Source organism: Bos taurus, chromosome 1 (assembly GCF_002263795.3).
Source record: "Bos taurus isolate L1 Dominette 01449 registration number 42190680 breed Hereford chromosome 1, ARS-UCD2.0, whole genome shotgun sequence".
Lineage (NCBI taxonomy): Eukaryota > Metazoa > Chordata > Mammalia > Artiodactyla > Bovidae > Bos > Bos taurus.
Window position 1 is genome coordinate 78,462,178 of NC_037328.1, and position 16,978 is coordinate 78,479,155.

General features: G+C 39.8%; 1 protein-coding gene across 13 annotated transcripts in view; it reads right to left on the bottom strand.

Moving 5' to 3' along the window:
* Window positions 1–16,978, bottom strand: part of LPP (LIM domain containing preferred translocation partner in lipoma) — a 757,855-nt gene that overhangs the window by 26,006 nt on the left and 714,871 nt on the right. The gene's annotated exons all lie outside the window — the stretch shown is intronic.

Genomic DNA, 16,978 nt, shown 5'->3' on the forward strand with positions numbered 1-16,978 from the left:
GCCACACCCTCCTCCACGGGATCTTCCTGGCTCGAGGATTGAACCTGTGTCTCCTGCACTGGCAGAAGGATTCTATACCACTGAGCCACAAGGGAAGCCCTCTGGCTTTGTACAACAACTCAATTTTGCTGTTGTGGCAGGAAGGCAGCCACAGACAATGTGTAAGTAAATGATCATGACTGTGTTCTAATAAAACCTTACTTACAAAAGCAAGCTGGATTTGGCCATGGCTATAGTTGAGCTTCCCAAGTGGCGCTACTGGTAAAGAACCCGACTGCCAATGAAAGAGACCTAAGAGGTGCAGGTTCAATCCTTGGATTGGGAAGATCCCCTGGAGGAGGGCAACCCACTCTAGTATTCTCACCTGAGAATCCCATGGACAGAGGAGCCTGGCAGGCTGCAGTCCATAGGGTTGCAAACAGTCAGACACGACTGAAGTGACTTAGCATATAGTTGGCTGACCTCTGAACTACACAATCTGGGTTCTCCACTGGAAGAATACTTCTCTATTACTTCTAAAACTTGATTAATCATCAAAATCTTACCAGGACCACTCAGAACCTTAACGTTTTAGAGTGGTCTCTCTGATGACCCAGACTCGCAGACAGCATGCTGGTTATAGAACCCAATGAGAGGTCAGTAAAATCAATGATGTTTTGATCATTTAAACCCTTGATTCAAACACCATCTCCATATTTAGTGTTGTGAACTCTTGATAGAAATGTTGAACCTAGAAGGTTTTGAGTCTAGAGGGTTTGTTGAACCTAGAGGGTTTCTCTTTTGAGAAATGAAATAAGAAAGTCAAATTTATTTGGCTTTAAAAATATATTCAGCTTTAAAAATAAATCCTCCTACCCTTTTAAAATGGATATCATTTATTGAGTCAGGACTCAGAAAGATTGATAAAATTAGTTGTTAACTTTCCATCCTTGCCTAGAATTGTATGCTTTCTTACCAGACAACAGAGTTTCACATGTAATATGCATATTCTAACTGAGATGTTTGGACTGACTCCATGAGTTTACAATCTAGAATAAACCTGGGATAGGGATCTGATTAGAAAACTGCAAAACTGGAAGGGATGTGGAAATGGAGAAGAAATATTTCCCTCTTACCACTGGAACTTTTAAATGGGCATGAGGCAAGGCACATCTGTTGGCAGGTAACCATGTGCTGGTGACAAGTAGAGGGACAGTGCCTGACGGGCTTCTGGTTTCCATCTCTCCTCCTGTAACACTTGCCTGTCCTCATACTGACTTTCAGTTTCCTTTCTAAAATACAGATGTGATTAAGTAGCTTTCCTGCCAGAAAAACGTCTATGGCTCCTCACTGTGAAAAGAAGTAGTTCCTCACCTGACGGGCAATCTCCTGTTTTAGGCTCAGATTTCCCTAATGTTTCAGACTGCTACTCCTGCTCAAACCAATGAGAAACTTCCATACTTCTGAGCATTGTCATGCCTAGAAGGAATCACAATTTGCTGTTTTGACCTCTCAAGGTATGGACCAGAAGGCATCTCCCCAGGCAAGCCTTCCTCAGTAACTTCAGTTGGAATAAACTGTTTTTTTCTCTCCCTTTCCTAAGCACGTAATTCATGTTGCTTATATCACTTACAGTATTCACTGTATTACAATTATTTGCACATATGGGTATTTCCTATACTATACTGTGATTCTTTAAGGGCAGGGATTATGTCTTAAGAATGTTTGTCCCATGCTTTTTCCCTGGTGGCTCAGATGGCAAAAAATCTGCCTGCAATGCAGGAGACCCAGGTTCAATCCCTGAGTTGGGAAGATCCCCTGGAGAAGGAAATGGCAACCCACTCCAGTATTTTTGCCTGGAGAATTCCATGGACAGAGAAGCCTGGCGGACTACAGTTCATGGGATCGCAAAGAGTCAGGCATGACTGAGCAACTAACACTTTCACTTTTTCACCCAGCATACTACCTGGAATAAAAAGAATCCTAGGATGAACATATGCTAAAAGAATGAAGCAAGGAATATTGTTTACATCCCACTCTGGCATCACAGTGCTGGCCCGAGTCCCCTAAACTCTGGAATCCAGAGGACGGCAAATCCACCACCATTCTCTTCTCCAAGCTGTGGTTGCTGGAGATTCTGAAATTGCTTAGTATGCCTCTGGTCACAGTCTAAACTCATGGAAACTATTAACCTATTTTCCCCCCATTTTGAAGTGGTGAAATTAAAATAGCAGAAGAACATAAGATGAGAGTCTGGAGATGATGATGGTCTGGACAATGAAGGCCCTGGTTCTTTTCTACCCTGGTGATCTGAGTTAATGTGGCTGGAAACTGTCTTCCCAGGGTTTGTGTTTTGCTCTTCTGTGGGTTTTAACTTTTTCTTTTTTAAAGCCAACCCTGTAATGGAGTTGAACAAACCAGAAAATGCTTGACCAGAAAATGTTTTTGTTTGCATTGAGGCTTGGCTGCAAGATTCAGCCTATTTATTCAAAACCAGCAGCAACATATAAAGTTGAGTCAGTTTCTAAGGAAAGACTTTATGGCCCAAGTTTAAAGGGCAGGTAATCAGAACATTTCTGCTACAAAAGAAAGTGTAAAATATTCCTAAAGTGAGACTGCAGTAAAATGCCCCCAAATCACAAAATAAAAGCTCCAAGAATGTATCTGACTAGAAGCTTGGATTGGCAAATGGTTGAGGACATACGAACCTTCTTGAGCCAGTTCCCTTTACTGTATTTATCTCTCAGTCTCCAACTGGTCCACTAGGACCTTTAGACGTATCTTCTCTTAGAGAAAGGCTAGACTGTATAAATGGGAGGAGGACTCTGGGAGTTCCTCTAGTCCAGGCCTCTGATTGCACAGGTCAGAAAACAGACCTGGAAGACTGACACAGCTGGGACCTGAGTCATGGAAACAATTAGGAGTAGAGGATGGGCTGGTACCCCAGGTTCCTGACTCCCAATAATTCAGATAGGGATCTGGTGAGTTAATTCTGTGGTCACAGAGAAACAAAGTTGCTGGATGAAGAAGATGAATTGTCCCTCTGGATTTGTCAACATCTACTGTATGACCTTAGATAAATGATTTTTCCTCCCTAGACCTTGGTTTTCTTATCTGCAAAACAGTGACTAATTTCAGCTCTGCAGTTTTATTAGTCTGTGATATATCAGTATAATCACTCAGTCATGTCTGATTCTTGGCAACTCCATGGACTGTAGCCCACCAGGCTCCTCTGTCCATGGTGATTATCCAGGCAAGAATACTGGAGTAGGTTGCCATGCCCTCCTCCAGGGGATCTTTCCAACCCAGAAATCAAATCCAGCCCTCTCGCATTACAGGCAGATTCTTTACCATCTGGGCCACCAGAGAAGCCCTGATATATCAGTATTAACAAATACAGGTATAGGTCAATATTTCCATTACTAGAGATATACTAACAACAACTGAATGACCCTTCATCTGAGGCTTGAAACAAGGGTTCGTGTGTCAGAAACCTGGACTCTCTAACCTTTACTTTACCTTACCACTTGGAATTCCAGAAGTTACTAAAGGTAGAATTTTAAGCATGACAAAAGAAGATCTTTGTGTCTTCTTATAGAAGGTTATTTTAAAGTCAGACTAAAAGATACACATTTTATAGAAATATGAAATTTTTCTAAATTAGGTTAAAATGAAATGTTTGTTGGTCAGTCATGCCCGACTCTTTGTCACCTCATAGACTGTAGCCCGTCAGGCTCTTCAGTCCATAGAATTTTCCAGGCAAGAATACTGGAGTGGGTAGTCATTCTCTTTTTCAGGGGATCGTCTCAACCCAGGGATCAAACCTGGGGTCTCCTGCATTGCCAGCCGATTATCATCTGAACCACTAGGGAAGCCCATAAAATGAAATGGTTAATAAATTAAATTGTATTTAATAAAAGATAAAAAGAAATAACAAGTCTTCAAGCAAACAAGCAGAAGATGGGTGTCTCAGTATCTACTCAAATTGCATCTTGTCTGTGAAGCAGGGGCACTGAGTTTGACAGATAGGAGTTAGGAAGGAAGAGAACACTCCAGCCTAAGGCCCTTAAAAATGAGTAGAGGGCCTCATGACCTATCTCTACTGCTCTTTCCCATGGGCCCCACCTGCTAGCTGCCACACTGAGCTCCCTGCCACATCTTTAATAGCTGTGTTTTTTCACAAGCCCAGACTACTCACATTCTTCCTTGTCTAGAGAATACTTACTCATTCTCCAAAGTTAAGCTCCAATGTTACCTCTTCTGCAAAATCTTTCCTAATTCTCCCTTTGTTATACTCCAAGAAAAAGAAGTCACTTTTACTCCTATTGGATTGTATTATGCTTCTTCTATGACACTGAATATAATAATGTCCTTGATTTAAAGGTTTATGTCAACCTCCATGACCAAACAGTGGCCACCCCGCTCTCCTGGTAGGGAGCCATAGTCATAGGTTGAGTTTCCTAGGAAACAGTTTCTGAAACAGAGATTTACACAAAAGAAGTTATTGAAGAGTGTCTTTGAGCTCATACCTATGGGAAAGAACAGGCAGCCTCTGGAGAGAGGGAGGAATTGAACTATGATGCAGTTATAATAAAGGTTTCTGATGGTTTCATGGAGAACTCTGGAGTTAAGATAACTGTGCAAAATTGTCTTTCCCTGAAGCTAGGGGATAGGACGTTTATACCCTTACATCTGCCATCCAATGGATACAGGCTGCTTGCAAGGAGGAAGAATGATGTTGGGATGAGGGTGTTCCCTTCACTTCAGGTTAAACAGGGGATCTGGGCAGTGCACTACAGTATCCATAACATTAAACATCTTTGCCCAGGGCCTGCATGGTCCATAATACACATTAGGCAAGAGGGAACCAGGTGTAAAAGGAGGCTTCCCAGGTGGCTCAGTGAAAGAATTTGCCTGTCAATGCAGGAGACATGGATCCGATCCCTGACCTGAGAAGATCCCACATGCCTTGGAGCAACAAACCCGTGAGCCACAACTAACGGGCCTGTGCTCTGGAGCCCATGCTATGAAACAAGAGAAGCCACCACAATGAGAAGCCCGAGCATGACAGCTAGAGAGTAGCTCCAGGTCTCCCCAACTAGAGAAAAGCCTGCATAGCAAAGAAGACCAGCAGAGCCAAAAAAATAATCCTAGGCTTGTTTGAAGATTTTTAAGGAATTTTTGAAAATATTTTAAGCAGTTACTCAAATGAAAGTATCATTAATGAGAGAAGATGTTAGAGTAGCAGAAAAAAATAAGAAATTATTTAACTGCTAAAAGGCACAGCTTATAAACTTTTTTGAAGTGATGGCAATACAATTGTGATTAAAAGCAAAAAGTGAAAATACAAATAAAATCGTCAATAAATACTGTACACAAAACTCCCCAATGCAACTGTTTTTAAATGAGAGAGACAATCTGGTTGTATCTTTTCTATCCTTGGATAATTATAAATAAATTCTCTAATTCACGGGCAGAAGAGCTGGAAGAATCATCTGAATATAAATGAAGGATACAGGTAACACAAGCACTGACTATTAGTTAAAATGATGAAGAAAAGAGTATTTCTAAAATTTATATATTCCTTAGGTGTATGTGTGTTCCCTGTTGCAGATTAAATCAAGAGGCATAAGTATTTGAAGATTTGGAAGACTATAAAGTACTGCCATTTAGAAATGTTAAAATTTTCATTTCATAAAATTAAAATGTGATCTTATATTCAGTCTTTATTGTTTTTTTTTTTAGGTACCAAAGCAATACTGGAACAGAAAAGACTCTTGGAAAGAGAAGGGTGACATCTCATGTTCTAGATACAGTTTTGGTCTTGCTGAGCTAAGAATAAAAAGAAAGAAATGAGGAGAGCTAGAAAATATGAGACTTTTAAAAGTCTTTAGAGATTATTGTGGTCCTGGAGTTTTCAACTCCCCTCACTTGTCCTCTTTTCCCCAATCCTTTGTTCAGGGAAGCAATTTATTAAGGAAGCACATCCAAAGGAGTCTAAAATCACTTCTGGATGGAGAGAGGAGAGGATGAAGCCTGTTGGGGGGTGGTGCATGCAGTACAGGTTAAAACCCATCCGTCTGGTCCCAACTACCAGATTCAGGAGACTAAAGGGCAGCAAGGGAAAACAACTAGTGGAAGATATGTAATTAGAGGATAGGTCTAATTCTCCATCCAGTGGATAACCCCACTGCTACATCACAGCATGCCTATTCCACATTTCAGTTGACATACTCTACATTGCAAATAAAAGGCAGACGATCTGCAAGCTGCTGCTGCTGCTAAGTCACTTCAGTCGTGTCAAACTCTGTGTGACCCCATAGACGGCAACCCACTAGGCTCCGCCATTCCTGGGATTCTCCAGGCAAGAATACTGGAGTGGGTTGCCATTTCCTTCTCCAATGCATGAAAGTGAAAAGTGAAAGTGAAGTCGCTCAATCATGTCTGACTCTCAGTGACTCCATGGACTGAAGCCCACCAGGCTCCCCCATCCATGGGATTTTCCAGGCAAGAGTACTGGAGTGGGGTGCCATTGCCTTCTCCAGACGTGCAAGCTACATGCGTATAAAACAAAGACAGGAAACACGTTGAGATCTTAAGACAGTTCATCTACTGTCAATTTCATTGGCTTGCACAGGGTAAGCCAGAAAACTCATTGTAAGATCCCTAGCATCTACAACAGTATCCTTGCCTAAAACTGATGCTCCATAAATATTAGTTTCATCATGAATAAGCAAACTCTCGATACTTGACAAAAATGAAACACAATCTATTTAATCATGCAAAACAACTCTCTAGTCCAAAGCTTCTCAACTGGCAGGCTAATACACAGCGCCTCCAATGGGGCCCAGGTGGCCCATGCTTGGAAGGGGCAGAAGGGGCCAGAGGTTCCATAGTCCCTGAACGGTAGTTACCTTGGGCCAGGAGAAGCCTCATCTACTCCCTCCAGTGTGCTCAATGAAGGCCATCACTTTTCATGTGAATCATGATGTAAAAAAGACTGGAAAGCATAACCTAAGTGTAGGTATTCCCAACAGAAGAGCAATGTGGTACAGTAAGAAGAGAACATGGCTATGACTCAGCAAGCTTCACTGGAATGCCACTGAGATTATTTAAATTCAAATAACTGTATTATCTACCTTAATTTGGGAATAAAGACTTATTCTTGATTCTGGTAATCAAGGCTTCCCAAATAATGACAGTACTTTTTGGTTTCCTTCACAGATGAAGACATCATTTTATCTCGTTAGTTTTTCAAATAAGCCCACAGTATATAACCATCAAACAGCTCTGCCTCCCAGGAAAGCATGCATTACTCATTGAAAGTTCTCTTGCATTTTCCAAATATCCTTCACCTATATCTGTATCTTAACCTAAATATCTACTGTGTTTATATCTAATACATGTTTCGAAAAGACTGAAAATAACAACGGTTACCCTATGACTGTGATTTTTCAATTAGAATAAAAATTCTTACTTGATAGATGAGAATTCTAATTTTTCCAAAACAGGAAAAATTTTGAGTCAATTTAGCAAACTGCATCAATTCCTTAAGATGTATTTTCTTTTGATGTCATTACCTCCACACACAAAATGACAGCTATGAAACATGTCACTGAAAATTCAGTTAAAGAACCTCAGCATTCTTATTTTTGTCACTTTGGTTCATCTTTTTGAGCATAACTCTTTGTATCCCATGCCTACGTAACATGTACTTTCTTATAAATCTCTTTTAAAGAAACTTTTCACGTGATTTTCTGATGAGCAGAGCTGTCTGCCCCCTTAATTTAGCATTACAGAAAGTCTCAAGAGTAGGACAAAACATCCTGGCAGGTACAGTTGAAGAGAGAACAGACAAAGAGACCATCCCTACTCTCAGAAGTTTCCACTGTGGGGGGTGAGGGAGACACTTCTATAAATAACTGACTGGAGGTAAAGGGCACAACAAATTGCTATTACAGAGGAATGAGTAATATGTGATGGGAACACAGAAGAGAGTAATTACTTATGAATGGTGAGGGAGCAGGCAATGGGTGGTGATGTATGGTTCTGGGAATCTATTGTAGGTGGGACTTGAGTGGCTCTTGGAAAAAAACACATCATAACAGTTTTTGGAATTAATGTTGTGCTAAAACAAAAGTCTTCATTATGTAAGTCCCAGATATGCCTACTCTGAGACAAAATTCATTCCACAAGAAGAGTATTGTAACAAAATGAGCGCATTGGGCAGCATTGGTAAAGGGAACTCGACATGGCTAGAGATGAGTGTCTATGTGTTAAACTAACGCAAACAAAACATGTGACTACTAACAGCATTTAGAGGAAACAATTTTTATAAGATTTTCTGTTTTATTTGGACTAAATAAATTGAATTTAAAACTAAGAAACGTGTCTTAAAACCACAAGGGAAAAAGCCAACAGAAAGAACAAAAACAGACAATTAGATCATTTTATTCAATTTTACCATAAGCCACAAATCACATTCTTCACAAAGTAAATAAATGCCCTGGTGTTTATTATGAAGCACTGGGGTTAGGATTACAATCTGAGCTTTAGTGAATTAAAAAAAGACACTCCATTAAAGGGCATTTAGCCTGTCTCTACCTTCAGGCCCAGAGAGGTACTATTTTACCTTAAAATGTATAGTCTTTATGTAACACGGTTCTTTCAAAACAAAAACACTTATCTTGAACGTCTCCTAACCCTTGAGAAATATGATGGGGGAGCTGGGACTCATGAGCATCTTAGACCTTTATGCCAGGAGCAAAATTAAAAGATCACAGTACTCCATTGAGAGTATTGTGACAGGAGGAAAGAGTGGAATTCCTTTCCTTCTAAGCTAAGTCAGATAGATGATAGAATTGCCTTTACAACATCATCAAGGTACAGTCTGTTGGGACTTGTTAACTCTGGAATCAGAGAAGAGTCTGCTATATGGGGTAAGAAAATTATTGGTAGGTTCAAGAAACCTGGGTTTCTTGAATTTTCTATGCAATTTTCTTGACCTCTTTGGCCTTCCGTTTCCTCATCTACTATACAAGAATGAAAACATTTACACTGAAGTTCTGTAAGAACTAAATGAGGTCATATATATGAAAATAAGACCCAGAGCCTGGTTGTATAATAAATGCTAGTTGTGTTTAATTCTTATCAATTTTAGGGGACTAGATCATACATTTAATTAATCTGACATTCTTTGATCATTTAATTAAACTATTATATGTAAATACTACATTTCTAATTTTTGCATCACCATCAATCTCTTATATTTTATATCTTTACTAAAACAAATGGATTATTGAAGGAATTCTGTGTATGATACTCTAGGACAACTGGATAACATAATAATATAAAATGGGCTCTTGGATTTCTAAGATTCTTTGCTACATCCACGAGAATTTTGTGGAAGAGCTATTTTCATTTTTATGTACAATTTTTATATCCCAAACCTGGAAATACCTTAGTTCTTCATAAAAGTAATTTGTATCATTTTATACTCTCAAAATAAAAACTGACATCTTGCTTTGGTAGAGCTTTTAATGTTTAGTAACTACACAACCAGGGCCTCATTCAATCTCCGCAATAATCCATCAGAGTCAGTAGAATGGTGGAATTCTTTTTCCTGTTATATATCAAATGACTATAAACGTGGTCAGATTTGAACCTCTATCTTTAAAGTCCAAAGACAAAGTTGTTCATTCTGCTACTTTACACTGTCCTCCAGTTAACAGATTTTTCCTATATGTTGTTATTAATATGTAGTTCCATATAAAGGCAATTACATTGAATGCAAATATCAATCTTTAGCAAACTGATATGCTATAGCCTTTTACAAATACAGTTTGCTTCAGCCTGAAAAACTTATTAAAATCATCCTGTCCAACTTGCTCCCTTTATATCCTAGGACACTGTATTCTGGGAAGTTGGTTGCCTAATGAAAACTAGTTAAAGAGCTAAGGTCAGGACCCAATTGCCTTGGTTTCTATACAGTATTCTTTCCAAACTCCACACTAGGTGATTCTTGGAGCACCAAATCCTCTCTTTGGTATTCTGGCCCTTGTTAATGACAAGAATATGACAACTCTTGCTGATTAGTTATTGACGATTATTCACATTACCAATGGAAAATCATTAGGTTGAGTCTATTGCAACTGTGAAAACAAGATTGTCTCACGCTTGGTTTGTAATAGACGTTCTCTGGCCAATAACTCAGAGGAGCTAATCCTAAACTCAGCAACATGGCATGATGTCTTGCATATGCGTGCATGCTCAGTTGTGTCCAGCTCTTTGTTATCCCATGGGCTGTAGCCTGCCAGGCTTCTCTGGCCAAGGGATTTTTCCAGGCAAAAATACTGGAGTGAGTTGCTCTTTCCTCCTCCAGGGACTCTTCCTAACCCAGAGATTGAACCTGTGTCTCCTGTGTCTCCTGTCTTGGCAGGTGGATTCTTTATCACTGAGCCACCTGGGGAGCCACGGTGTCTTAGGTCCAGCTTTTATAATGCCTGGCATTTGCAACTTGTAAACAGAGGTTATTAATAGACAATCAGATCAGTTTTACTGAGGCAGATGCTTTCCAGAGTAGCTAGAACCGCACAGTATCTTGGACAAAATTCCGTAATCTGAGTATCAATTTTCTCATCTATAGAAGGAGATATAATTACTTGTCCTGTCTACCTCTCAGAATTGTGATAATTAAATGAGATAAGAGATGTAAGATGCACTTTTAAGAATGTAAACAGATGTAAAAATATTTTTATAAAGTTATTTTTTCTGGGCAAAATTACTGTTTCATATGAGGATAGACTCTAATTATTAGTTCTTTTTAGTCAGCTGAGAGGCTAATATATATTACTCTTATTACTGAAGAGAAGAAAATACGATCTGCATACACAGACATCCACAATCCTATGTATACTGGTATACTGAGTTTGAGAAAATACAATATGTTTTTTTCTCTCATTCTTGTTTTTTTTCAACAGATATTTTTATTATTATATTTTTATATACCTGGAACACCTAATAAGTGATGGACCGATTATCTGGTATTTAGGGTATACAGAGAAACTTCATGGAACATGTAGCTTATCACAGATATACCTGTCAGGGTCCTCAACAAAGCCCTTGATACTTGTGCCTGTGAGGTACCCTCTTAACCATTCTCAATCCTATGATCTTCAATTTAGAGTAGACAGGAGGCCATGATGGGGAAAATAGCTATCTTTGGGTCTCAATGCTAAGGCCAGCATTATTTGAAACTGGAATTGTTTAAAACAGATGTTTATGGAAACCCTGCATGGTACAGTAACAAAGAGAAAAGACCCAAAGCCAAGGGCATGCTCTAGTCCCACAGAGCTGAGCCACTGGCAGGATGCATGTGCAAAGCATTTGTTTCTCTGGGCCTAAACTCCTTCATCCATACAAGAAGAGAAGGTGAAAGTCACTCAGCCACATCTGACTCTTTGCATCCCATGAACTGTAGCCTGCCAGGCTCCTCTGTCCATGGGATTCTCCAGGCAATAACACTGGAGTGGGTAGCCATTCCTTTCTCCAGGGGATCTTCCTGACCCAGAGATGGAACACAGGTCTCTTGAACTTGCAGGAGGATTCATTACTGTCTGAGCCACCAGGGAAGCCCCATAAAATAAGAAACTTAGGTTAATAGACTTCTTGCTGCTGCTGCTAAGTCACTTCAGTCGTGTCCGACTCTATGCGACCCCACAGACGGCAGCCCATCAGGCTCCCCCGTCCCTGGGATTCTCCAGGCAAGAACACTGGAGTGGGTTGCCATTTCCTTCTCCAATGCATGAAAGTGAAAAGTGAAAGTGAAGACATGCTCAGTCATGTCTGACTTTCCAGACCCCATGAACTGCAGCCTACCAGGCTCCTCCATCCATGGGAGTTTCCAGGCAAGAGTACTGGAGTGGGGTGCCATTGCCTTCTCCATAGACTTCTTGGTCCCTTGAAATTCTGTGATTGTTTAGAGGGCTGAGCAAAAGTTTTAATAAGGCAAGGCTCCTTGTCTTGTCCACTGTTTCATTCCCAGTTCACTGAAAAATGACTGGCACATAGAAGAAACATAAATATTTTATTAAATCAATAAATTAATGTTTGGGAATGAATATTCCAGAGTCATCCAATAACACCTATTCTCATAGCCAGACTTGAAATTCTACCATGATCCTCAGATGGCCTTCCATCACCACCGTATGTAAGCAGCCCCCTTTACAAAGCCAGACTCTATCTCATGATCCTGCTACTTTCTTCATACTCCTTATCTCTACCTGGCATCACCTCCTGCATTCAGTTGCTGACATAGTGCTTATCTCCCCACCAATCTGATACATAGCTGCATTCACAGCCTTTGGAGCAGTGCTTAACACATAACAGACACTTAAGTATTTGTTGAATGAAAAAAAGTAACTGACATTCAACTACCTAGCATCTAAGGTCTCTTCCAACTGTTGGGTTCCTTGGTTCTATCTCAGCAAGAGCGTATCACTCAGAAAAATCAGTGCTACAAATTTCTCCAAGTATATAAATGATCTGAGGTTAATTACACAATATGGTAGGTAGGACAAGACTTTTTTTTACTATAGTATCTGTCTTCCATGGGTAACTGACCCATCCAGGGGTAAACTAAAACTGCGTTTTAAGTGATGATGTTTTTAGCTCCAAGTATACACAGCCATGACTGCCCACCTGTGCATTTCAGATCAGAATTAAATCCATTATGAATCATCCATTAGAATCAAGAACTGCAAGCAGAGACTAGAAATGCTCCCAATACCATTCTGCTCACGTGTCAGTTCAGAGCTGCCTGAAACTCAGCTCTGCCAAGATGTTTATTTTCTACCTGCCTTCATGAACTGCAATTACTTCCTAAATTATAACAAGCCACAAGTGGTCTGAGCCAAACAACTAGGGTCACAGAAGGTTTCTCCTTGCACTTCTGGGGATGACAGAAAAACTTGTTTGAACCAAAATTGCTCCTCTTTCAAAAGAAAGAAAACTTTAAGCCTTTAACTCTTGGGAGTGGCAAAGGGAACAGCCAGAGGGCCATGAGCTAACTTCATTTCTCTAGAGATCTGTTGAATAGATTTGGCAATGATTTGGCTTCTGTTGAAAACAAGCCCTTCTAATTGTACTTCTGCCAGTGGAAGACAAAAGACAGCACCGAAGCTTAGAAAGGCCATGATGACATGCCAAGATCATGACTGTGACCATGCAGTGTCCTTCTGAGTTGAGCACGGTGGATGTCTGTGTATCTAACACTGGGCTCTGGCCCCCGTGGACAAGAACGTGACCTGAAGAGTACAAAGGGGAGCCGGTGAAGTGACGTGCTTCCCTTCAACTGGATCTTGGCTGTAATATTTTCTGACAGTAGAAATAAAATAATTCCACATTTTGGTTCCTCTTTCCACCCTCAATGTGCCAAAAGTGGTTTACATTAAGTAGGCAAGGATGGCAGAAATAATGAGTACAGGGTTTTCCATTCTGTACGGTGAAAGACAAAAAGGACAGAGAATACAGATGTTTTTGCTGCTGCAAAACGGTGGTGGACTAACTCTTTCAGCGTCTCTGGAATGCAAATTTTCTCTTCACAGTTTAGCAGTCTTTTTTGGATTTCAGCACAGTGAACTAACACTTTCCTGGATTCCAAGACCTCCAAAGAACCAGATGGATGAGAGGAATTGGAGGAAAAAAGAACCCACGCTACTTGAAAAAGGTATGAATTTCTCACTCTGCATCTAGCCAAAAGCTCTGAAAATTAGAAGTGAAATCACTTTGAGTTTGTTCAAATGCATGCCATCCTAGAGTTGTTTGTGGTGGGGAAAAAAATCTAAAATGATTTGATGGTTTAGAGTCTGTGTTCAGTTTAATCTAGGAAGCAAACTTTAACAGAGATGATATGTTTACTATCAAAGGCAGGAAAGAATGTGGATGGAAGACATTACACAAGAGCATCATTCAATAAGCTTGTGCTCTAAAGCCAGTCACTGCTCCCCAGTGCCAAACTTTTAAACTCGACACTCAAGGCCCTTCAGGATATTGTCTTTCCTCCCCTTTCTGGCAAGTACCCTACCATTCCCCCAACAGAGTCCTGATCCTGTCAATCCAAACTGTTTAACACTTCACGTCTTGCTCTTGCATACTTTTACACCCATTGTTGCTTCTGCCTGGAGCATTTCTTAACAAATGTGATGGCTCACCTTTTAGGGCCCAGGGCATATGAATGTACCCTGCCTTATTGATCATCTCCCTACACTTCTGTTCTTTAACAGCATTGCTCATAGTTTCATTATAGCAGGGACTCTGTGTAGAGTGTGATCTGTTTATGTGCTATGGGAAATGCTATGACAAAGCACATCTTCCAAAGGTGAAGACATCAACACATATACTCTTCCTCTAACGTGGTCCTAACAGTTCATCAGGGGAACAAGGATGCCTGGGAGGACATTTGTAACTTCCTGGACAATGGAATGTGGTAGAAATGATGCTGTATGACACCCAGTGCTACTCATAAAATAACATACGGTTTTCTTTGGAGACACATACTTTTGAAGCCCTGAGTTGCCTGAAGAGATTATACATAGACAGAGGGAATTCCTGAAGGATCCCAGTTGTTCCAGAATAGCTATTCAAGTATTTTCAGGCTGGGTACCAGATATACAGGTGAGGAAGTCTGTGGAAGAACTCAAACCCAGGAATCTTGTGAGGGACTCCTAGCCAGAATCGCTTAGTTGAGAGGCTATCAAATGCTTGATCCACTAAACTGTGAGAGATAATAAATGATGATTGTCCTTTTTAGCAATAAGTTTTGGAGTGGTTAGGTGTGTAGTCACAGTAACTGAAACCTAAGCAGAGATTACATATTTGATTATGAGTTCTTCAAGTATAACAGTTGGAGCTATGTTTCTAGTGCTAAAGTGGGTGAATGAAATATGGGAAAGACTGTTTATTGAGTAAGTACTTGAATGAACTGAATATTAACTTTCAGACCATGGCTACATAAATTAATGTCCTATGACTTTATGAGGCCAGTTAGGTTTATTCAGCTAGGGCATTCTAAGTAACAATAATGCTCAAATCATATGAAAGCAAAATAAACTCTCTTTCATATAGGGTATAATATGTTTTTCAAATTTGGCAAACTATTGTTATTCCCAGTGATCGCCTAAGAATAAATTGGTACAGGAATATATGTATAGAATTCTTTTTCTTCAAAAGCTTCTAGTACTATTCTTAACATCTCTATATTTGACAAGACAGCAGCTTTCTCTTAGTGCTGGCATCGATTAATAAAGACAAATTATCTATTTAATTGTACTATCAAAAAAATTAAGGGACTAGAACTTCACATACAACATGGAGTAACATTAGAGTGAGAATAACCTTAGGGACCATCTGTCCCAGTAAATCTGATCCATAAATTCCCTCTGTAACATCCTCAGTCAATCAACATTTGTCCAGCCCCTGGGATTGCTTGTGTCATGTCTGGTCACAGCAGACTGTCTTAGAAGGTGTCCATTCTACCAGTAGGTATGATTGTCATAATATTCTTTACTATTTCAATTTAAATACCTGCTACCTCATTAATCCTACTTCCGCCCTCTCAGGACAAGTCTGTTGCCTTTTCTATGTAACAGCCCTAGAGTACTGAACAAGTTGTCCCTCCCTTTATTTTTCTCTTTATCATGATCAACACCTGGATTCCTTCAACAATTACTTATGGGACATGATTTCTGTCATCTTACCTTTCTGACCACCCTCCTCTGCACAAGTTCCCTTCAATGTGTGGAGCTCAGGAATGAACACACCACTCTGGGAACTACTGTCTCCCCTCTTCTGCACACTCCTTTTTATATAAGTGCTGCCAAAGAGTGCATTTACTTTGCTATGGTCCTATTTATTATTATTGATCTTGGGTCAAATTGTCTCCCTTATAAGTCTTTTTTTTTTTTTAACATAAACATCTGTCAAATTAAATGATTCTCATATGTACTTGCAGAGTCAATTTTTAAAGCTAAGAATAAGATTTGACTTTTGTCCCTTTTATATTTTCTCTGGTTGGATTTTGGTTATTGTTACAAAAATTTTTAATAGTATTAATGATCATGTTTTACATATTTTCCTCTCATCCTTTACCTCAAACCAGTAAGTTCAAGTTAAATTTCAAGAGCTATAGTTTTGCTACTATTAAAAGATATTTGACAGCAAAATCAGTAGAAATGTTTTTCCTACATCACATCAGGCACCAAGTTCTATTACTTTTCCCACTAAATATTTAAAATTCCATCCATTATTCTCTCTCCCTTTTTTTTTACCTCATTATTCCATCATTTCTCATCCAGGTAACCACTAACTGGCCTCTCAGTCTCCCCATTTCTCTCTAGTCCAATCTACTACCGTATTGATTTGTCTACAACACAATAGCACAGACTCCTCCCTGAGTTGCAAAGATCCCCTGGAGAAAGGAATGGCAATCCACTCCTGTATTCTTGCCGGGAGAACTCCACAGACAGATTACCCTGGAGGGCCTCAGTCCACGGGACTGCAAAGAGTCAGACATGATTGAGCAACTAACATTTCACATTGATAGCTTTAAAAACTAAAGATTCCCAGGCAACTCTCAGACCTATTTCATCATTATCTCTGGGGCCGAGGCTGAGGGATCCATAATTTTTAAAAAGTTCTATGACACGGACAGATCTTTGTGATCTTTCAAGATTGTCTGAAAAGTGCAAAAAAGAACTGACAATGCATCTAAACAAATCTACTGTGAGTATCTGGAGAAAAGTTCTGTTAAGGATTTAGATTCCTTGTGAAGACTTCCTAGGAAACTGAGTGGTCTCAGAGGAAACCCGAGGAAGGAAGGAGAAAGGAGATGGGAACTAACATCACAGCCCTAGACACATATTCCTTACTTGGCACTGGGCTAGGTCTTTTTATGAATATTATCCCATTTAATTCTTAAAACAATTCTAGTAATAAAATAGTA